The following is a 25,389-nucleotide window of genomic DNA, read 5'->3' as shown; positions in this document are numbered from 1 at the left end:
TTTCCTTTTTTAGACGGCGATGTTCCTTTGGCTCCATCATACGGTGTATATATATCCCAACTCGTTCGTTATGCCCGTGTGTGTAGTGATGTCATAGATTTTAACGAACGTAATCAATGCATCACTGGTAAATTATTAAATCAAGGATTTCGTTATCATAAATTACGTAAAACATTTGCTAAGTTCTTTCATAGATACAAAGATTTGATTAGTAAATTTGGCTGTACTTGTAGAAAACTGATTAAAAACGGTATTTCACATCCTAAATTTTACGGTAATATTGTACTTAAAGCGCGGAAATCACTATGTGATCCGTGTAAACTCATCGAACCTTTAAACAGGTTTATTAGTAAAGGTTATCTTACCAATGTTGTAATTAGATCTTTGAATATAGTTTACATTGGCACTAATATCGATTTTGTCATCAGCAAATTAAAACATAACTAAATTTGTATTTTTTTCAAGTGGGATGTATAAAGACACATCCACGTTTGTTTAGATCTATAAAGAGGTTAAACTCCTAACTATCCTACTGTCTGTCGATACATTTATTTTTGGCATTGCACTAGTCATGTCTTCTTTGACTGTCCATGACGTTAAAATACTAAATCCCTGGGATGTGTTTTAGTTGATTTTAGTCTCTGATGCATGATTTTTTATTATTAATTGTTTTGGCTTTTAACTAGCTGTCAGTAACTGCGAGTACTCTCAAATCGTACTTTCTTGTTTATTTGACCTGTTGATACTAATTGTATTGCTTTTTTGTTATTTAATGTTATTCAGGGTTATATCTGGTCTATATACCAGCTTTTATAAGTGTTTGGTATAACTATAAATTTTCACTTCGTACTATGAACATCAAAATTATTTATTTTGTAATAATATTTCCTTTCTCTATTGGTACTGTACACGTATACCTGACAACAAAATTATTTTCATTTACCTGTGTTTAAAGTTATTGCAAATGGATGGTATTTTTGTTCGAGCATATTGTTTTTCTTTTAATTGTTTAACATTTCTTACCGATATAACATGTTACTTTTATTATTCTTCCCTTAGTTTATTTATTTTGTATTCAAAATTATTTATTTTGTAAAAATAGTTCCTTTCTCTATTGGTATTGTACAGGTATACCTAACAACAAAATTATTTTCATTTACCTGTGTTTAAAGTTATTGCAAATGGATGGTATTTTTGTTCGAGCATATTGTTTTTCTTTAATTGTTTAACATTTCTTACCGATATAACATGTTACTTTTATTATTCTTCCCTTAGTTTATTTATTTTGTATTTACATTGTGTCATAGGTCAAATCTCTTTGTTCAGTGTATGTTCAATGGTGTTAATATGTCCTTTGATTGAGTTAAGCTATTTCAGTTGATATTTTATAGTGTGTCTTTCTATGTTGTGATGTTACACTATTGTTTCAGAAAAAGGATGAATGCTTGGTACCATTAAAACGTTTAAACCCGCTGCATTTGTTTGCACCTGTCCTAAGTCAGGAATCTGATGTTCAGTAGTTGTCGTTTGTTGATGTGGTTCATAAGTGTTTCTCGTTTCTCGTTTTTTATATAGATTAGACCGTTGGTTTTCCTGTTTGAATGGTTTTACACTAGTAATTTTTTGAGGCCCTTTATAGCTTACTGTTCGGTGTGAGCCAAGGCTCCGTGTTGAAGACCGTGATGTGACCTATAATGGTTTACTTTTATAAATTTTTACTTGGATGGAGAGTTGTCTCATTGGCACTCATACCACATCTTCTTATATCTCTTTAAAATTAATACAGTTGAAATATTGTGGGAGGAGTGGAGAAATTAAAAGTGATTTTTTTTCTGTTAATTATGTACTATGAATTTAGGTACATCTCTCAACGATTAATCTTCCTCTGAGTATATGCATGGCACAAGGGAAAGAAAAGCAATTAATCTATACTCAATAACCCTTTTAGTTATGATTTTTCAAAAACCGATTTAAAAGTAATAAAACTGTATATGATGTGGGTTATACGTCAATATGACAGCAATATAAAGTCCTCAACAAGAAACAGGTGTCTACTCAATATGTCTATAAACACGTCGTGAATACATTGAAAAAAAAAGTTCTGTCATTAAAACGCAATTCTCCAAATTATGTAACAATTTAGGAGAAAGCCTGAATATAAAAAAAGAATAATAATTTAAAAGGTACTAATCTTTTACTACTTAAAGGAATACTTTCCCCTTTCTTTACCCTACAAGAGAACTTTACTAGGAGCCATTGGTTGAATACCGTCCGCATATTTCCCAAACGGTCATGTAAATTGTTGGCGTCATGTGTTAAAACAGAAATAGGAGCCATGCAGATTAAATGACATACATCGATTTTCCTGATCATTAACTATAACATATTAAACAAAATCCTGCGGACAGAATATTGAAAATCGAAATTTAATGTGAAAATGCAAATTTTTTCGTCGTTTTATTGCTACTACATTACATACATTATTGGTACTCTCTCTCTCTCTTTCTCTCTCAATTTCATCAAAATTTGAATTACTGCCTTATTAAGTATTCTCTTCCTTATGATAATAAGTCTCGACCTCGATGCCTAGAAGGTGTCAAATAAAAGCAACAGTAGTATACCGCTGTTCAAAAGTCATAAATCTATAGAGAGAAAACAAATCCGGGTTACAAACTAAAACCGAGGGTAACACATCAACTGTAAGAGGAAAACAACGAAAAAACAGAACACAGAAGTGCAACAAAAAACAAACAACAATGCAACATTCATAGAAACGAACTATTAGATAACAACTGCCATATTCCTGACTTAGTACAGGACATTTTAAGAAAAAATCGTGGGTTGAACCTGGTTTTGTGGCTAGCCAAACCTCTGCGCTTGATGGCAATGATACATATACCGCTAAAATGACAACATTACATGACGGGAACAGAGTACAAATAAATGCAAAAACACCAAATAAATACATAAACGAATAATATAATGGTACATTTCGACATTGTAACCACAGAATAACAACGAATAACTAAAATAATTATATCATTATTTTCATATTTTTTTAGAATGCGAGTGTAAAAACTTTTCACCTGTAAAGTAATTTTTTTGACAGAATGTTTAACATTTTAAAATTCGTTCTTCTCTATTGCCTTCAAAAAGAAAATTCACAAAAATACTAAACTCCCAAGAAAATTCAAAAAGGAAAGTCCCTCATCAAATGGCAAAATCAAAAGCTCAAACACATCAAACGAATGGATAACAGCTGTCATATTCCTGACTTGGTACAGACATTTTCTTATGTAGAAAATGGTGGATTGAACCTGAATCAAGCTAAATGTCATCGTCATATGTATAATGGAAGACAATAAACAATTTTTGATATAGTTGAAAATAATTTTAAAACCTAATTGTGACTTTTTGTCCTGTGACTGTTTGTCCTTGACTTTTTGTCCTGTGACTTTCTGTCCTACATTCGGAAAAAAAAAAAAAAGGCGTTGCATAATAAATTCATTCTAATTAATGGATTTTCTTATTCTTTGAAACTTACGTTGCGAGGAAATCAAATTAAAAAAATTATTTTGGATCGTAGGTTGCGGCCAAGGTTCTACTAAAGCTTTTAGTTCCCGAATTCGGAAACGTAGCAAGTACGGATTCAGGATTTTGAAAGGGGAGGCTGTGTATTAGTAGTCAATGTTTGGAGTGTCACTTGTAAAAGTCTATACATTTATCATATTGAAGCTACATTAAAGGTGGGACGGGCTACCTACCCCTCCTAAAACCGCCTCTACTTTGTAACATAAGGCTTCTGAATACAAATGAAGCTTCTATCCTCTGAAATATAAAGCTCCGGAGTGTTATACCAATGTCTCGAATTCAGTTGCTTTCGTAGCAGACGACACAAAAACTGATCAAAAGAAGAAAACCAGTGACTACCAGTGTTGATAGACGTCACCATGTGCAAACCACGAAAAACAACCAAAAGACATCCAGAGGGCCACTATGGATTTTTCATCTCGCAGTACGTATAAACTACAGTTATTGTACGATACAAGGACAAATAATTCGAAATATTAAAAAAAATCAAAAACATAAAAGAAAAGAACAAATAAGTCAATGCGTCAAGCTCCTTTCGTGTTACATTAAAAGTCGCCAATTACCTCATGTTAATATTATTTTATATAATTATACCACGTCGAAAGTTCTCTCGTTCATTTCATGCCATAGTAAAGTGACAATACCTTACTTTTATTTGACTTTTAAATAGGCAGGATTAGTTGCTTCAGATTTTGAAACTTATGATAAACCATATAACAAAATAAGATAGTCCTTAAAGATAAATTTTAACAGAAATCACAGCTGATTAGTGTGGGTGTACCGGAAACGAATGTAAAAACCTGTCTGGGAAGTTATATGTAATACAAAATGTGTGTATTAGATACACCTTGAGGGCGTTTCCTTGTGACAAATACAGGGCATCCAATTTCATTTAACGACATCTTGGTGTAAATAAAGATACAATTTTGCTAGATAAATAGAAAAAAAAACAGACCACTTTACATAATTCAATCTAAAATAATTGAAAATTATCATATTGGTATTTCTTTAACATGATAAACCAGAACCGAATAATGTATGTATGCATTACTCTTTGAATTTACGTATCAATTAGAAGGTAGAACAGAAAGTCACAATAAAAAATAAAAGGACAAAACGTCAAAATATGGTTATTGGGATAATTTTTCTTTGTTTTTTTTTGGCAAAGATTTAAAAAAAATCTAAAACTTTTACATATTGAATACATTTGAGGTAAACACCGATAATTACAAATGTACCAGCATACATTTTTGATAGAAAAACATGCTATCGAAGAGACTTCAGAATTGACTAGCTCCATGACCAAGAAAAATACATCCTTTTATGGTTCAAATTAATTTAACCTCTGACCTCCATTCAACAATGCGAAGGAACATTTGCCGAAACTGTGAAATGAAATGATTTAAAACGACTGTAAACATATTAATTTCTGTCCAGTCAATTGTATTTCTTTCAAATCTTTACATAGAATATGGTCTGTATAAAAAAAGTTTCCCGTTGTAATAAAAGTACTAGACTATGTTTACATGGAAATATATGCTACTTCCTACAGAATTTTGTATTTTTAGCTAAACATGTCATTATCGAATATTTTTTTTAAATACTACTCAAATTGCGGTTTTGCGACTTGTTCGTGTAGTTTTAACTATATCGTCTGTAGTGTTTAGAAAGAAGCTCTTATAAAATGTGTTCGAACCTTAAACTACACATACGGAGCTATGATACCATGACAAGTGTTCATATGGTGTAATTTAAAATAGCCATGTAATTGCCACGTTTCTCTAATATCATTGATTTTATTACCGGTTGATTATCAATCTCCTCAATTTGAAACGGGGTTTTGATCTCTAGGGACGCCACATTTTGCAATGAATCATATCTATATACAAGTATGTTTAACGCTTTAAAATGAAATTAATTGAATGGAAAATTTCAAGACTAAAAGTAGACTTCTTAAATTTCTCAACTGGTTTCAATTATGACAAACAAAACGAAGAGTTTATTTAACATTTTTGCTACAACAATACTTTATTATTATGATTTTTCCAAGGCAATTTTTTTTGTTTATTTGCCAACCTTACTTGTATGTTTGTATGTGTTCATTACCATCACTAATCACTCTTAATCATTTAAGATAAAACGACCTAATCAAAATGATAATTGATATTCAATATAATCATCAGTCATGCATGGCATGTTTCAGGTAAACGGCACGTGCCGATAAAAAAATCAAAAATTAAATCATCTATTGAATGCATACCCTCAACGCTCACTAAAATATCTTTTACATGTCCTGGATGCACTTTTACATGTGGACTATCAGTCCCCGAGGGTATCATCAGCTCAATAGTCAGTACTTCGGTACTGACATGATTTAACAAACTTTTTTAAAATTGTCCGTTTTTAAATTTCGTAATTATTAAGATACTAAGGTTTCAACTCCCTCAGGCAAAGTTGACTTTAGATGAATTTGGCTATATTTTTAGGTATTTTTGTCATATAGCTCTTCAACGGTTTCGGTACTTATACATCCTCGGATTTCAAATGTTTGGCTTTGAGCGTTCCTGATGAAGGTAAATCCAGAAAAGCGCTTCGGACGCATGAAATTATTAAACGTGTTGTTTTCAATTTTTTAATGTCCTGGGTGCACTTTTTATGTCCTGAGTGCTTTCAGTTGGTCCTGAGCGGTTTTTAGACGTACCGATTAATAATAATCTATTCTGAATCATGAAAATGATTTTTGAAATCAACATTTAAGTTTGTTACTAAAATAAAAGAAAAGGTAAATGCATTTACAAATAGATGTTATAAGATATATACTCCTTCATTTTTTCTGTAATTTTTAGGCCATTTTTCTCTATTCTTAATACTTATTGTCCATTATTCTCAATTTTTTATATTTTAGCAACTCATTATTCTCTATTCTTTATTTTTTTCGTCCATATTTCTCTACTCTTTATATTTTTTGCCCATCATTCTTATTCTGTAAACTCCCATTTACACCCTCCTCTATCCAATGGTATACTATTTATAGTTTTAACACTGCCCCGTCACGATCTTAGTGCAGTTTCTGAAGATAAGTGCACTCAGAGACATGTCCCTAGTGCACTGATGCGGCTTTGGTGTTTCGACGCACCACTCTACGAAGTAAAAGCTAAAAAATAGACGCTTGTCCAAGTTTTAAAAAAATAACTCGCACGGCAATGATTATTAAATGCCACGAAGTCATTATAAAGTTAAAGAGGAAAGCATCGAAAGATAACGAAATTAACGAAATGAATTATCTAACATAAAACATACTTGTATCCGGCGTTGATTGTCCCTGATGAAATTAAATCCAGAAAAGTGCTTTGGACGCATGAAATTTATAAAGTGTTGTTATCGCTTTTTTGTTGTTGTTACGTTTAAAATTTGCAAAGACTTCTTTTCAAAGACGAAAAACAATTACCATACACATTTTATTCAGGATAAGGACTCATTTTTTACCGGATTAACGCCATTTTGAATTTAAGTGTATAACAAAAATGTTTTGTGATTAACAATTGCACGGTAAACAGATTCCTCACATCCACACACTATCCGTTTATTGTAAATAGTTATAAAAGGTATCAGGCTTATAATTTGATACGCCAAACGCGCATTTCGTCTACATGAGACTCATCAGTGACGCTCAGATCAAAATAGTTAGAAAGCCAAACAAGTATAAAGTTGAAGAGCATTGAGGACCCAAAATTCCGAAAAGTTGTGCCAAATACGACTCAGGTAATCTATGTCTGGGATAAGAAAATCCTTAGTATTTCGAATAATACATACTTTTGCAAACAGTAAATTTATAAAAATGACCATATAATTGTTATTCATGTCAACGCCGAAGTGCTGACTACTGGACTTATGATACCCTCCGGGACGATACACCAAACAGCAGTGGCATCGACCCAGTGGTGTAAATAGTTATCAAAGGTACCAGGCTTATAATTTGATACGCCAGACGCTCCTTATAAACGGTAACTTTTACAACCCTTAGTTAAAATACATGTACAAATTCTTTATCATAAAATACACGCGTCAGAAATTATTTAGATAATAAGTAGATAGATACATAAATTAACATAGATTAAAAAAAGAACCAAAAACAGTTATAGACCAATAATTTATTTCATAAACAAAACAAGTTAACAAAACGTTTATATACATTAATTCCCTAATCTCTTAAAAAAAACCAACAGAAATACAAAAATCAACAAACGATTTTATGTTTAATTATTCAAAAGTTACGTTCTAAATTCTAGCATTCATATTATACATTTTTTTGTATTTACTGTGACTTGACTATGTTTGTTACTGTATATTTTTTACCTATAGCTCAACCAGATTTTAAAATTGACAATACAATAGGGACATTTAAATTGACCAGTTGGTATTGTTAGATTTAAATCTACCTTGATTCTACCTGTACAATTTTTTATTTACCTATTCCAACCTTACAGCATGCTTTTTCCCTGAAGTTTTTCTTTACCTAGGATTATTCTTTTTAAAAATTGACAGGGAAGAAAATATTGTTGGTTTTCATTGTTTTAAATCCCCAATATATATGATTTATCTAATTTTTACCTAAAATTCTAAATCAGTAAAAGATTTAATAAATATTTGTTGAAAACTTCTGATTTAATAAAAAAAAATCATTTTCCCATGTTTTTTATTAGAGTCCTTAAACAAGTAAAGGAAATAAACGTTGTCATTACAATCTTTTTATCATTGAAATGAGTGTATTCCTAGAAGTAATTGGTCATACAATTGCCAAAGAAACAATATTTAGAAAGAAATAGAGAGATTTTTTTTATTTTACTGTCATTTAAAATATTAGGAGTGATCAAGCTAAAACAAGAATATATATACATGTATGTTATTTTCTTGCAGGGTATTTAATTGCATGGCCTATAATGCACATCATTTCATCTTAATGTTTTCATAGCCAAATACTAGGAGTGTTTGGTACCCCGAATAATCAAGTCCTTATATTTCACTCACTTCGCTCGCTACTACATTATTTCATTTGTATTGTTGAAAATAAGTTCTTTTTTTTTTTTTATCTCTTTGCCTTTTCTAATGGGAGATAACTCAATATAATTTGCTTTTGCTCTTATGGAAATCTTAATAAATTTATTATTTCCATAATTTGATGAATACTTATTGACATGTTCCTTGTACAAATTGTTTATGCATATTGAAATATCAAAATCATAGTTGAATAAACAATTTTATTTATTTATTGACACTGATATTTGACATCTCATCCAGAATTCCAAAGATTTTAAATATTTTCTAAATTTTATTAACTTTTTGGATTTTTTCTCACTTTTTTCACTATGTCACTAGATTTTTTTCCATGTCCATAGTATATTCTGTTTAATTTCCCATGATATACATTCCAATTAAACAGGTGCAGAATCTTTATATAATTCAGAATCTTGTAATTTTTTGATCATTTCCATTATTATATTCAAAATAGTTATCCTCACTTTACAAATATTTTGTAATATTTTATTCATATTTTTACTATATCACTTGATTTAACTATATCCACAGTATACACTTTTATTTCATTTCCTATGATATATGTCCAATTTAAACAATATTTGATCCAGAATTTTATAATGATTATTTCCAATTTCACATTCACTTAAAACATATCCTCACGTTAGGAATATTTTGGAATATTTTACTTTTATTTTTCACTTTATCACTAGATTAGACTATATCCACTGCATTAATTCAACATTTCATTTCATTTCCAAGATCCCATTTAAATGGTGAATCATCTTTTTAATAGATCCCAAAATTAATAATGAATGTTTTCAAAATCACATTTAAAGCCGCAGAAACATGTTGGTTGAACTCACACTATATCTCCTACTTGAATTCCAGTTTTGAAATTTTTTAATCTTTAACATAACTAAATCCCATCTTATGAAAATTGAATTTCCTTGAGTGAACACAGCATTTTATGCACAAAAGTCCTACTAATATTATAGTAGATTTCAAAGAAAAAACACTGAAAGGTATACTCCAAAATTATTTCGAATTTTACATGTACATCATCATATGTAAGCCCCACAAAACAGTTTGAATGAATTATTTCCTCCTTGATACCTTCATGACAATAAATTCTTGGAAAAAACAAGTCACATTTTAAGAAGCAAAATTACTATAAAAAGTCTGAGAAGTGAATTCAAATAATATAAATCCAATATTGTATGCACAATGATACCAATAGATTTCAAACATTGCAAATAATAATCCAAAATAGAAATCTTGAAGGGTCATGTGAAGAAATGAACAACATATCCATCTGAAAATTTAAACTGTAAACACCTGAACAGCTATTTCTTGTTTCACTGGCAGCTGGAAAATACTATGTATAAGGGTTAAAATTTTAAAGAAGCATTCATTATGTAAAACAGTTAAATTTTCAAACACATTAACACGTAGTTAATTTAATCTTTTACTGATTTAGAATTTTAGGTAAAAATTAGATAAATCATATATATTGGGGATTTAAAACAATAAAAAACAAAAATATTTTCTTCCCTATCAATTTTTGAATAGAATAATCCTAGGTAATGAAAAACTTCAGGAAAAAGCATGCTGTAAGGTTGGAATAGGTAAATAAAAAACTGTACAGGTAGCATCAAGGTAGATTTAAATCTAACAATACTAACTGGTCAATTTAAATGTCCCTATTGTCAATTTTAAAATCAGGTTGAGCTATAGGTAAAGTTTTACAGTAACACCCATAGTCAAGTCTGTAAAATGTATCATCAACCTGAAGGGGCGTAACTCCTAGTATCATACTGACACACTGAACGGATCTTAACCCGATCTGAAAAATTTAAACGTTTTTATTTTATGATTGGTCTTAACCGTCTTAACAGATCTTAATCGAACGCTAGAGCCTTCTGTCTTGTTTATCTTGACATGACTGAACGGACTGATCACTATTGATCGGAACAGCGTCTGAAAGTCTGAAAAAGTCATAACGTTTTTCCCTTGCGGTAAATTCTGTCGATTAAGACCAAGTCAAGAATATGACAGTTGTTTTCCATTCGTTTGGTGTGTTTGAACTTTTGATTTTGACTTTTGATAAAGGACTTTCCGTTTTGAAATTTCCTTGGAGTTCGGTATTTTTTGTTATTTTACTCTTTATCTGCAAAAGCAGAATTTGAAATACTTGTTATCATACAAAGGTTGTAGAGCAGACAAAAATGGAAAGAACCAACTCAAAACCTCAAACCAGGCGAGAAATCATAGCGATTTGTTTTATTTATATTCATAAAGTATTTGCAACATTTTGATCGGTCACTCAAACTGCAGTTGTTGGTAACTCAGTGTGTGTTACAATAAATCGTCTGAAACATGATGGTGTACAGGATATAATATATAAATATATATCCTGCTTGATCTTATACTGTTAAATAATTCGAAATTTTGTAAGCCTTTCAATTTGAGAATCATGATTAATTTTGGTTTGAATAAGCTTCCCAACAAATTTAATACATATCTTACAATGCAGTTATATTATGTCAATTGGGATTACATGTTATTGTCTTAAATTTCGAGTTAATATATTCAATGTCAATCAATAAGACATACCTGCTGTTAAAAGAGAGGATCCATTTTCGTTTAAACTTGATCTGTATTGACGAAGATTTGCTTGACTTTCCAGGAATTGCTGCTAACAAAATGGTATAAAAATTTACAATGGTTGAGCATCTTATTTGTTTTTCCCGACGTGAATGAGTTTTATTAAATTTTTCAATCATTGAGACGTTGCGCACGGTATTGGTACCACTGAGCGTTACACGACGTTCCAAAATAAAACGAGGATGTTGACGTTGTTCCAAAGAACGTTTTAAGCGTACGAGTTTATATGGTAATGCCGCTTAAAGGGACCATAGAATTTACATTTTTCTAATAAGTATACATTTTGCAAAGATTTTCGAATTTGCTATATTATATTTTTTCATTTTTCAAAGCGGAGAATTGCATTAATAAATACAAACATTTGTTTCCATTTTTCGGAATAGATTTAAAAAAAATATCTAAAACACACGTTTTTGTGTCAATCTGAAGCTTTAAACTTATTTTGAACCTATGAGTGAAACAAATGCAGGAAAAACGTACACTACTACCTCTTTACTTTAAGGACGGACGTGCTTCCAACATATCCGGGCAAAATGAATCACGGTCTTCATTTATAACCTTCGATGTCTTCCTTTCCTAGTTTTTTTTTTACTATTTGTGTATCATCAGTTTCTTTTTTTCTTAGATTTAGCAATTTGATCTCTTTGCTGTAAAACATCTTCAATATTGGTTGTGATATAATAAATATGTGTTTCTTGTTTCTGTCTCTTCCCTCCTATAATACGTTTCTTTTTGTTTGTTGTTATTTGGTAATTTCTCTCCCTCAATTTGTCTTTTTTCAATTAACGTTAAGTTTCTTAATTTGATTATTTGAAAGATGTTCATAGACGATAGCCTGATATTTTCTTTTCATAATCAAAGCCAGAGCCTCCTGCGGATTTACGGGGGAGGGGGTGTGTCAATGTGCCCGGGCCACCCCTTATGGAGCTACATTTATGATTAATGCAGACTTTTTACCTGTTTTACACCAGAAGTTCTCTAGTTTCGGGACCTCAAGGCCCCTTCTTTTTCAAAATCCTGGATCCGCATCTGTTATTTATCAACACGTTATCAATAAGATGTCCATTGTACAATTTTTTTCATAAAAAGTGGCATGACCGAATGGCATTATGCATATTTCATATATTTTATCGGGGTTAACTCGAACAAATAATTATCATCATATACTAGTATGTATTATCTCAGGTCCTGAATCTTAACATCAACTACGACTTTGAGGAAATTTAAAAAAATTTTTTTTGATAAATCCCTAACGAAAATTTTTATAAAAAATGCATAAAGTTTGAAATAAAAATACGTGTTCCTATGCTGCCATTGTCAACTTTCAATATCTTAAGGTAGATTGGGTTCTAAATTAATTGTTTATTGCAGATAGCTGATAGATTTTTACTATAATTATTATTAGCAAATTTGATACACAAATGAAATAAATTTGTGAGCTTTTCATTTCAATTAAAAAAAAATGATAATGAGTTTGGTTACATCTTTTTTTCATTTAAAAAGAAAATGTTTTCAAATGATTAGAATTTTTAAATCATGATTGGTTTATCTGACAAATAATTCAAAAATTTATTTTATAGAGAAAATAGTTTACCTATTTTGTGATTTAGTAAGAAAACGAAAACGGGGATTCCGTTTTTTTTTTTTTTTTTTTGCTTTCGGAAAACACATTATAGGAGCTATTTTCTCATATATATATTAAATATATTATTTAAAACTCTATCGTATAATTTCTTTTCATATTTTATGCACATAAATATACCTTTTCCATGTATAATCCTTACAAAATCTGATAATTTCACAAACTTAAGCTTTCAAACAGGTTTGCGATCAATATATTTTAATATGTTTTTGACATTATAGCATTTTGGAAAAGTATGGAAAACTCTACCCCTTTTTATATAGACCAAAATTTACCTTACAACTATTTAATTAACAACAGGCCGAAATCCGATTTAAAAGAATACCTATTGTTTTGTGAATAGATATATACTTTTTAAGTTACTGATTTCGTAAATGTACATGGATCATTTTTTTGTCTTGAAGGAAGAACTATGGACCAGGAAGGTACGTTTATACTTTAAATCATTTTTGTTTTCGCGCTTCCAATTAAAAAAAAAAAAATAATCGGGTATCGGCTTACACTAAATTTTCTATGACATTTTTAGCCCGTTTTTAAACAGGTTATTTTCGGGTCTTCGGTTTCAGCGTTTTTGATTTTGTGTTATCAAGTATAAAAGTCAATATTTCAGTCATGTTTCGTGACGTTCTGCGAAGATAAAATGAAAAATCTATTATACATTAAAATTGAATATTTCCACTCAGCAAATTGGTTGATTGATTTTTTTTTGGTTGTTAACGCCACATTTAGCACTATTGGATATTTCGTGTCGGTCAGTTTAAATTGGTGGAGGAAGCCGGAGTTCTGGGAGAGAACCATCGAACCCACAAAGGAGATATTTTGTGGTTGATTTTGTGGTAAAAAAGTGCAAAATATGATGTCAATTTATTATACATACTGTGTGTTCAATATAGTATATTTATTACTTTTTGCTATCTCGAACTTTTTCTATCGATTGGTAATACATGCAAAGAATATTGAACTTCCAGTTTAATATACGCTTTATAAGATATGGACTGAATGTATTTTCGAAAGATAAGGTGTAGAGTGCATGGTGACTTTTTTTTTTAAAACGGAGCTAAAACTAGGTTAAAAGGTACTTCGGTGTTTCTGTCAATTGATACACAGCAGCCTGCCAAATGTTTGTGCGCAATTCATCATATTTGTCGAACGGACAACTATTACCGTAACACATATATTTGCTTTTCTCTCTCTCAAGTTAATGTAAAAGAAAAGTTTCAAGTAAAATTTTTAATCTCGTCGAATCGCATGCCTATGTAGCGGGCAATTCCGTTGGAGATTCGAGACAACAAACTCCATTCTTCTAGAAGTAATAACCTTGTTTTTCATAGTAAACAGTAAAATCCAGCGACTCATTTTACAAATAATTTTATGAGACTGTGGCAATATGTAAACTTGTCTCGCTTTTATGGCCCCGAAGCACGGTTATCGTACTCAGACTGATAAATCAACCAACCAAATACAGAATGTGATGTTCCGAGCACAAAATGTGTACTCCGATTTAAGTTTTATGATCGAGTGCCCTGGTCTTTATCACTGAGTATCCGAGTTATATAATACGTCATCTTAAATTATTTATACAATGCAGATCTTCTTAGTAGCATATAAACAAGAACTTTATTTAATATAGATCAGACTACTTTATGAAATTAATTGTATGTCAATTATGCAAGAAAAGTCATGTACAGTTTAGCGTTATCATTACGCGAACGTCAAATTACAGTTATGGGGACATGTCATTGGACATCTTAGATCGTTTCGCATTTTCTACTTGCAACTCAAACAAAATTATATATCATATCATTTTGGTGAAAATTAAATCTATTTTCTATTTATATCAGTTTAAAGGTGCTAAAAATTGGAGATCAATAAAATTTTGTTCAAAAAACAGCCTCCGAATTATGTTATGTGTCATATTGTCCAACGGAACATTTTATTGGATACGGAAAGACTGACGAAGTTTTTAAAGTAAGACCGCATTTATATATTGATGACTTCAAATACGTTCTTTAGGACATGTGTATATTTTCTGATATCATAAAAAGCCACTTACATAGGAGCTGAGCAGCTATATGGGACATTTTTTCTCTTCCTTATCTCGGCGCTTCTGACAATCTTCTTTCCCTCACAGGTAAAATCGTCTATGACATTTTTCGTCAATAGTATACAACCCTGTTGTAAAATTTTGTCACATTTAAATTACTAACTAATCCGCACTGTGATTTCAAAGACCAACATAAAACAAAATTGTAACAGCGGGACACCCTTTAAATGACGTTATGGGCATCGAAATAAACAAAAATGTTTTTACATGTTATTTCCTTTCGAATGATATGCAGAACATGGCTATTTATTGTGGAGGAAAAGAGCTTGAATTGGAATAACCCTTTATCTGTCGCATTTTTTGAGACACCAATACCGTGCGGAACATCAGTATTCTTTGTACCAAGTAAAAAGTAAAATCACAAAAATACTGAACAAAAATATATTGCTTGGTCGTCAAGACTAAACATCTTTCTATAGTTTTTTTTATCACCATTCTTTCTATAGTAGAACAAAATAAAATAACAAAAAAATACAAAAAAAAAACTCCAAGGAAAATTCAAAAAGGAAAGTCCCTAATCAAATGGCAAAATCAAAAGCTCAAAGACATTAAACGAATGGATAACAACTGTCATATTCCTGACTTGGTACAGGCATTTTCTTATGTAGAAAATGGTGGATTAAACCTGGTTTTTAAGCTAGCCAAACCTCTCACTTATAAGAAATACAATAGTTGTTTACCATTCCTGCCGTTGGTTCAAATCGTCGAGAATTTGATTTTGTCAGGTCAAATAGACTTCGGCCTTTTTGAGTTTACCTTTGAAGTCGGTAATACGCTTTCTATAAATCAAAGTATAGTTCTGAATTTCCCAATTCTGTTACAATGCATTGATATATTTGTACGCATTATATTCAAATATTCTGCTGGTGACAGGGTTGATGATTTTGGCATTTAGATTAAGTCTGTATTGTCGACTTTACGGATATTTTCCTGTATTGTAAGATAAATTAAACTTTTTGTAAAATTAACAATGATTTAGTGTGTTATTTTTTTATTTTTTATTTTATTTTATTTTTTGAGACATTGATTTGTCTATTTTAATAAAAGTTTTTCAAACCTTTCAATTTATTACTAAAAGACAACATATAGCTGCCCGATTGGTATTACTTTTGTTTGTCTGCAATATAATGTTTGCATATTTTCAATGGAAATACCTGTTGGTGACTGTAAAACATTATTTGGTATTGATGTCGTAGTTCTTTATCATAACTCTTAATATCATATTCAGTGGTATATAATTGATGTAAGCACTCATTGAAATGTTTGGTATTGAGTGACAGGACATCTTCAATATCTGAAAAGGAAATAAAAAGACAATTTGTTTGTTTTTTTTTTTTTTTGGCTTCGGGAAGTATAAAAACAGATCAGACAGTAATAATGCACCATTTGTACCCGCTGTCTGATGAAATATCAATTCATTAAACTGAACAAATATGTTATCTATCACGAAGTCCAGCCTTTTGATGATCTCATCTTCGGTGTATTTCTTGTTTGAATGACAATCTGGTTCTTCACAGAGACTTTTTATGACCAAAACAACGAATGTATATTCTTTTTTATAGAAACACTATGTATATGTGACAATGTATTCAATCTTTCAGTTCAACATTGGAAAAAAGCTTTAAAAAGCGTATACAAATCAAAGGTATTAATATGACTGCAACAGTATGATGTTTGTGAATGACAATTTTGCAGTAAATCTTTAGAGTTTTTAATAAATGAATACAAATCTGAATGACACCGCAAGTTGCATAGACCCTATGAAAGCCATTTAATACATAAAAAACACGTGACTTTTTAAACTCGCCTTTATTTACAGCCCATCAGGCCATGTTATTACTGGAGATCTAAACATAATTCAGCATGAACATACCGAAAGGTGATATCTCATGGTCCTAAGAACCCCAACACATCAATTGGAACCATATTGGATTCCATTGAGGACTACGACAGCGCATATGCTAAACGATGAAGTTGAACTGGACACTTTGTCAGAGTGGGTCGAAACAATCAGGTCTCTGATAAAACGTCAAATTCATAAGTTGAAAAACTGTGTGAATGATCGACCAAAGTCCGTTTTCAGAGACAAAAAAGCTGTGAAATGTCTATCATCTTTTCGCGATAAATATGTTGTTGTTCCTGCGGACAAAGATTCAAATGATACGGTATGTGTATGTAAATCGTACTACTACGAGTAAAAGAATTAGGAATAAATGAGCATTCAGGTAATCCAACATACAAAAACATATCATTTGGCAGTTGTTATCAAAAAGTTCGTTTCTATGTATGTTTGCGTTTGTTTTTGTTGCACTTCAGTGTTTCTGTTGTTCCGTTGTTTTCCTCTTATAGTTGATGTGTTTCCCTCGGTTTTAGTTTGTGAACCGGATTTGTTTTCTCTCAATCAATTTATGACTTTTGAACAGCGGTATACTAATGTTGCCTATATTTGCCAAGGATAAGATTATGGCGAATCATAAGTCCTTCATGGCTTCCATGGCTTACATTAAACATAAAATCTGAGGACTTACCTTGTTTGTATTGGATACCTAAGATTCACAAAATTCCGTACACACAACGATACATTGCCAGCTCATCTGCATGTTCTAAATGTCCATTAGATTGACAAAAATTTTGTCCGCACTGAAAGAGGTTCTTCAGAAATACTGTGAAACTGTTTACTCGCGTAGTGGTATTAAACACATGTGGATTCTTAGAAACTCTAGAGAACTTCAGGATAATTATAAATTTTGATCTATTTCTGAAAATAATTCTATCAAAACTTTTGATTTTTCAACCCTGTATACCAAAATTCACCATGTGAAATTGAAAAAATCGTCTAAAAGAAATAATCCACAAGGCTTTTTAATATAAAAATGGTAGCATACGCTATAAAGTTATAATTTTGGGATACTATACGGCATATTTTGTTAATATTGAACAGAAAGATTAAACATGCTACGCAGAAGAACAAGTGATCGGTATACTGGAATTTATTATAGACAACATGAACAACATATTTGCTGAATTTGGAGGTAATCTTTTTCAACAAATTGTCGGTATTCCTATGGGAACGAACTGTGCGCCTCTGGTTGCCGACCTCTTCTTATTTTCATATGAATCGGAGTTCCCTTTAGACGATTGTCAAAAACAAAAAGACCATTAATATATCCTCCAGAACAAGAAATTAAAGAAACAACAGACACGGCTTCATGCGCCTTATTTTTAGACTTATAACTCGAATTTGACATAAGCGGTCATCTCACTACCAGAATATATGACAAAAGAGACGATTTCAATTTTTTCAAATTATCAATTTCCCCACCTTAGTAGCAATATAAAAACTTTACTTGCATATTGGATATACATTTCCCTACTCATTCGGTATTCAACAGGTTGCAGCTGCTACTCAGACTTTATAAAACGTAACCAGTGTCTGAGAACGTGTCGTGTATTTTCGAAAAAAGTTCTTTGGAAGATACCAAGACCTTGTTGATTAATATTCCGTAACAACTTCACAAATAATACATGATGGTCTTGAAGTATAGATTCTAGGTACTGACGTTAGAAACAAATATTCTTTTTGGGAATTTTATGTTGTAAAATACACATCTGTTTTGCTTTATACTTGATACTTGTGAAAAAGTAATGGTTTATTGGTTTAATCTTTCACGTAATTGATAGTAGCTATAAATATATCTTATTAATTGTTACATAATATTGACCGGCCACCAAAGCGCACAAGTACTTATTCCTGGTCTGCCAGCGATACCGTCTAAATTCGAATTATAGAAGTGAACTTCATTTTTGTAATAATTATGAAATATGTAAAGAAGTTAGTTGGAAGTTATTTTCCATCGATTATGTGACGAAATAACAACGAATTTACTGAAAATTTTTTATTTTCATTATCATTTAGATGCTGGCCAAACAATTCACAATTTTTGAATGCATATATCTGTTCCTTCTATTCAAAATTCCTATATGTAAATACCTTAATTTATAAATGTTCAGATTTGAACAATAATTTCTACAATTAGTAAATTTTTAACATATTTTAAACATTTTGATGTTAACTCAAAATGCAGTTGTTGTTAGCTTAAATTTTGAAAGGATGAATTTTTGAAACATCATGCTTTAATGCATAGCTACCGTTTATTTGAACAATTTGTTTGTAAAACGGTTATCCATTTTGAGTTAAGATATGTTCAATATTTTCCAATTTTGTTCTTTTATTTTAGATCTAAATAAAACAACAAAATCCAACATTACTTAAACATTAACTTTGTTATTCTGTACGTTAACATGTTTTGTTTCATTAAGCTTTTTAAAAAATATAATACACCAGTCACAATGCATACATATTTGCTCAAAGGAATTTATTTTGTATTGTCAGAAGCTTTCATATCTTTTTGATGGTTAATTGAAGACACCAACTGGTTAACATGCTTATTATTACTTTATTCCGACTGTGTCAATATTGTCGTCGTTATTCTAGACTATCATCAAAATCATAAAAACATGTTGTTTGGAATTTGTAATATCGTTAGAAAGTAATTTCTATATACTTTATTTGATCGTATATACTTGTACGTGGTTCACTTGATATACCTGTTGATATATGAACAGCAATTTTCCACAATTGCCAATATTCTATAACTTATTCAGATCTAAAGCCGGATAAAAAATGCATTTCTGCTTTAGCATTATATTTATCAAATATGTTGATTTTGATTTCATAAATTATTCATATGTGCAATTACTCGTGTAAAGCGTCAAGTTTACGTATAACCTGACGATCAGTCAGAAATACCTGTTTGTAAAGGTGTCCTTCCATTTAAGTTCGTATGAGGTCTAAATTGTTGACGACTTCCGAGTCTTTAATTGAACTTTAAATAAAAGCTGATATGGAAATGAAGAATGCATTATCTGCTTAACTTGTTTTAAATTTTTTTTCTGAAATATAATGCCGTAATATATTTTATGTTAGTTTTTATTAAAATCTGGCTTAATATGTCGGTTTCGTATCGCAATGACGTGGTTTCGTCCAAAATATTGATTAAATTTGCCGCTGGACGTTACAGTTATCAATAATTTTCGTCTGAATTGCTATGTCCATTACAATATAGATCAATATAAAATCAATATTTAATCTAATTAAGTGATGTAGTATCATTTAAAATAAATAATTCGCATTGCCACTCAACTTTTGCTTCGCTAAAATGGTGGAAATGTGAAGTTTCGATTTCAAATATAACAATCAAAAATTGATCACGTATTCGCCAAGTGACATTAAAAATTTGTTTATAACACGTGCAATTAGAAGATTCGAAAGTGCTAGAGTGTAGACATGGTTATTGTTGACAGTAAACAATTAAGTAATATAAAACTTATATTCATTTCTTTTAATAAGAATAATAAGTGAATAATCTGAGATAATTCAAAACAAACACATCATTTTTTATACAACAGAAACTTGTATTATAATGTTTTTCTACGTTTCGATATAGAACTACTTTTTTTTGTGTTTGGTGTTTTATTATTCTATTTCTAATTAAACTATCTTTAGCACATTGTCAATTATAGCACAGTAGTTTCAATTGTTAAGGACAAAACAAAAGTGTATTTGTTTGATATGAGGACGAAAAATTGTTTTCCATATTTTTCGGTTTCTATACATGTCTATACAATAAGTCATGCCATTGCATTTAGTCTTTGAATTGTTTCACAGTTTGTCAGAAACTTGTAATAAATTACTTTTAGTTATGGGTTTTGCATTGGTCACTGTTTAAAAACCGTACAATGACCTCCTTTGGTCTCTGGTTGATAGTGTCTCATTAGCCATAGTATAACATTAAAATATAAATGCCAGTTCAGAATGTATAATTTCTTATTTCTTTGTAAAATTAAGAATTAAATATCTGGTGATCCGAATTCCGTTTGGTCGGGTTGTTGTCTCTTTAACGTATTCTCCGTTTCAATTCTCAATTTTATTTATGGTGAACAGTAAGGCTGAGGTTATTTTATCAAGTTCAAAACTATAGGATAAAGAAACTATCTCAACTTATGAAATATTTTCCCAAAGTAATTCTTTTCTTACGAAAATGTTTGAGTAGAAATAAGCACTGATAATGGACTTTTATCATAAGGATGTCACATGGGTAGGAAACAATTGGCATAGGTTTACTGCATAGTGCGATAAAAAAAAAAATAGAAACTTTATCAAAATTTAAAAATAATTTAAAAAAGAAATCTAGAGTTTGAAATATAACGGTGCCTATTTACAATGCATTTGGTCCAAGCAATCTTAATATTATTTTTACGCAGTTAAGATGTTCAGCTACATCACTTAACTTTGATCTGATCCAAATGAATAATGTATAAGATCCATTTGGTCGCTGTGGGTTTTCCCCTTTAAATTTCTAATAACTTCTTCTTTAAATGTCTTTTATTTACAAATTTACGTCACATTTGTAGGAATAGTCTTAGTTGGTTACCGGGTGGCCTTGTTTATGATCTAGAGATTATAACATTTGGTACTATAAATTTGACAAATGAGCAAAATGAATAAATATTTTGAAATGTTTTTGACTATATAAAAAGACCAAATTGTTACTTGTTCAACCATGTGTAGAAGCTGAATGTAGTGTTCCACTCACACACACACACACACATACACACACACATGCATCTATTTGTTTCTTCCTATCTTTCCTTTTTCTATGCTGTTTTTTTAATGTCTCTAAAATAAGAGATCTTTGATTATATTGTGTTATGATAAAATGGGATACTTGCATGCTATGAAATTCTATTGACTAATATTGTATCTTAGGAGAAGACGATCTAAGTTGGACTAACTTGTGTCTAATCCATTTTGTAATATTTTACAAATAGAATATGTTTGAACTAAACTGCATAGTATTAGCGCACTTGAGTTTTGTTGGTCCAAAATGAAAGTACATCGTCATTTTAAGTATCGTAATGAAAAGCAAAATATGCGATATCGAAGTACACTAACAAATGAAATTATGTAATATTATGAAAAACAAGACAATGTAGATAATTATTAAAAGATAAGAAAAAATAATAATCACAAAAAAATATATTTTCCTGGTAGCTTTAAGTCTGTCTTTTTTTTTATTTTTCATGAAACAAATATAGAATAATGTTAACTTAATGAGTTAGAAGACTTCATCTCATGATAAAAATTAGTCTAAGCAGTTTTACTTGGAAATAGTGACTATTGAGCTACATGTATATTAAAAACTACATCTGATTTGACAATTTCCTATAATAAGTTTTATTGGTTGATTTTGATTTTTTTTTATGTTGCCAAGTATTTGAGGTAGCTGTTCCGGACCATATGAGTATTATACTCATTTGGTTATATACGGGCCGGACCATATGAGTATTTAGAACATATAGGTATTTCATCATTATCGTTTTTTGTTGTTGTCCGCAAGCGAAACCACTGTCGTTTTTGGCATGGACTTTTTTTTTTACTTTTTCTTAGTGTTTAGTTATAATTTCTGAAACAAAATTTCTTCTATTCTCAACTTATTTTCAATTAATTATTGTGTACTTTCTCCTATTCATACGATTTATCTTTTGTTGTGAGTTTGTTAACATATGAACAAGAACACATAAAATAACTTAAAACAATTAGAATTTTTTCAGATATTTTAATTTTACAAAGACACCAAAATAAATTAAGAAAAAAAAGAAAAAAAGAGGGTTCAATGACTTAACAGTTCATTTAGATATTTCGTACAAATGTAAGTTAAAATCAATAATGACCATGTGAAAATGATTTTCCTATAATTCTTACTTGTAAGTAAAATTCATTTTAATTCATTTATCATGTAACAATGATTACAATATGATTGAATAAGCAAAAAAATAATCTTTTTTAGAAACTCTAAATTTATGAGACACCTTTTTAACGTTTATAGTATTAATCAACAGGACCATGCGCATATGGTCGAAATACTCATATGATCCGAAACATAGCCATTGTTTCCAATTCATCTTTTTGCTGAAAAAAATTTATTTAAATATATTTTTAGTACTTCCATATGTTATTGTTATATGCAAGTTGTGTCATGATGCAAAGAACTTCATTTAATGTATACCGTATGCTGATAAGTGTATCATTAAATAGTAAATTCAACTTTAAAAAATATGCAGGAAAGTATTTGGATTTTTTTTTTTGAATGAATTCAATCTATCTCTATTATATATAACCCTATACTTAGATCAGTTTATAGACTTTAACAACATGATAACTAGTCTAGTACTGTTTTCATCGAATGCTTATATAGCATTGTATATAGATTAAACTTTAATATAAGTTACGGTCACATTTAACTCAATAAGCATGCAATTATTATTTCAATGCTTACATTATGATGACATCGTGTGTCCCTCCATGGCAATTCAAAAATGACACCATAAACATTCTGCAAAGGAAACATTCATTTTCGATACATTTAACACATCAAAAACTCAAAACATATCAAGTATATATGTTAATTTTGATATTTTCAATTTTGATATTGTTATAATTGTCTGATGCAGTAATTTAATGTAGGTTTCCCAGTAATTATCTAGCAAACCTTTGGAATTTGAATTGAGTATCAGTTATCATCATTTCATTTATACACAAGAGGTACATAGATTCGAATATTGATTACAATGAATCAAATAACTAACTTCAGAACTGAATATTCGTAATACTATTAATTTCAGATGCCTACATGTTCCACTTATATATGATCGGGTATGTCTCATTTGTTGGTAAATGCTCACTTGTTACTTTTTTCTGTCTTTGTATTTATTTTAGATTCTCATTAAATTAAGAACTTATCGAAATAATGCAATTAAAGCAACGATAGGTCTTTAAAATACGAAATCATGCTCAAATCTAACTTAAAAAGTTGATATCCATATTGAATAAAGTAACTCTCCCTGAGACACAGGCGATCGTTTTGTGTGGAAGGTATCTTGCAAAAAATTGCTGGTGAGGCTAAGTATCTGTTTTTATCTTATAATGTAGACGAAACGCGCGTCTGGTGTATAAAATTATAAGCCTGGTACCTTTGATAGCAATTTATCTTAGTTTCTTAAAAAATCAAAATTGTTTAGGTAGGAAAGTAAAACATAAGATAGTTTCCTTTGTTTCTGAAATAACAAAAATACTTAGTTGCTTATGGCTACTATTATGACATCCTTGTCTTGATTAAACATATGTTTTCGAACGTTATATTAATATCAACTTTGACTGCCCGTTGTTATCAGCAATATATGTGGAAACATCTAGCCATCTTGTCGACATGATAGAATATGTAATGAATATCAAAGTTGTGTTCGCTTTCAACCAATAAAACAAGAACAAATGGCGGTTGTCAGTAAACAACTATAATTAACAACAAACTTACCGATTCGAGTGTCACTGGTGAATCCTTTGTAGACGAAACGCGCGTCTGGTGTACACATTTTTAATCCTGTTTTATTTTTTTTATGTACCACGATATCTATGTAAAGTCCATATTTTCACCTGGATTTGTGTAGACCAACTTTTGTGACAAATGATTATGACGTTTTCAAGCTTGAAACTGACGCCAATGAATTATTGCTTGTTTGCGATGTATCTAATTAGTGGTCAAGGGAACAATGGTCATGAATGAACCGTTTCCTTATGTCGAGATGTCGATATCAAAATGAGACAAGTTAATAATCCCTTGATTTTAGACCAGCCAAACAATCAAAGTTCTATAGCGATTACACTGAATGTCCGATATAACCAATCAGATTTCGTAAAGTTTATGTTGGACTTATGAGTTTGACTATCCCGCTAGTATATTTCGACTTTCTTTTGTAGCATTAATGATACATTCTAGCGAAGTTTAAATTGTAGTTTTAGAGATATTGGGTTACTTTCGTTAACAATAGGGACACCTGTCAATGATTACACAATTAATCAACGATGCATGATTGGTATTTACTATAATAAAAATTAAGTTTAAATGTTATTGTTATTCAAGTTTGTGTGGTTGAAAGATTAACCAAAAAGGAATTTAACACTTCATGGATTTAAACATGATGCTGTAGAACAGTTTTTGTGTAGAATATATAATAAGGCATTTTATTTTAATGTATTTTAGAATAGGCGTTATTAAAATCTAAAATTGTTTTCCCACGATTTAAACATCAAACCAAAAATTTGTTTGTATACAACCAAAGAAAAATCACTCTTCACATTTGATAAATTACTTAAGGTCAAATGGTTTAAATGATTTCGTAACCATGACACGTGCTGATACCGTATTACTATTGAATCTCATTAATCTTGACA

At 30.3% G+C, this 25,389-nt stretch overlaps 1 protein-coding gene across 50 annotated transcripts in view; it reads right to left on the bottom strand.

Annotated features, from left to right (window-relative positions):
- Positions 1–25,389, bottom strand: part of LOC127719308 (uncharacterized) — a 188,608-nt gene that overhangs the window by 90,588 nt on the left and 72,631 nt on the right. For 30 of the 50 annotated variants that reach the window (XR_007990200.1, XR_007990205.1, XR_007990206.1 and 27 more), the window contains 5 exons: positions 23,438–23,494; positions 19,849–19,937; positions 16,193–16,332; positions 14,988–15,106; positions 11,242–11,320 (listed from right to left, as the gene is read on the bottom strand). The gene's annotated coding sequence lies outside the window, so the exon portion shown is untranslated. The other 20 variants (XM_052225351.1, XM_052225347.1, XM_052225342.1 and 17 more) reach the window with 15 other exon arrangements.

The sequence above is a fragment of the Mytilus californianus genome, unplaced genomic scaffold (assembly GCF_021869535.1).
Source record: "Mytilus californianus isolate M0D057914Y unplaced genomic scaffold, xbMytCali1.0.p SCAF_11, whole genome shotgun sequence".
Classification (NCBI taxonomy): Eukaryota; Metazoa; Mollusca; class Bivalvia; order Mytilida; family Mytilidae; genus Mytilus; species Mytilus californianus.
This window is presented reverse-complemented; position numbering and strand designations above follow the sequence as displayed.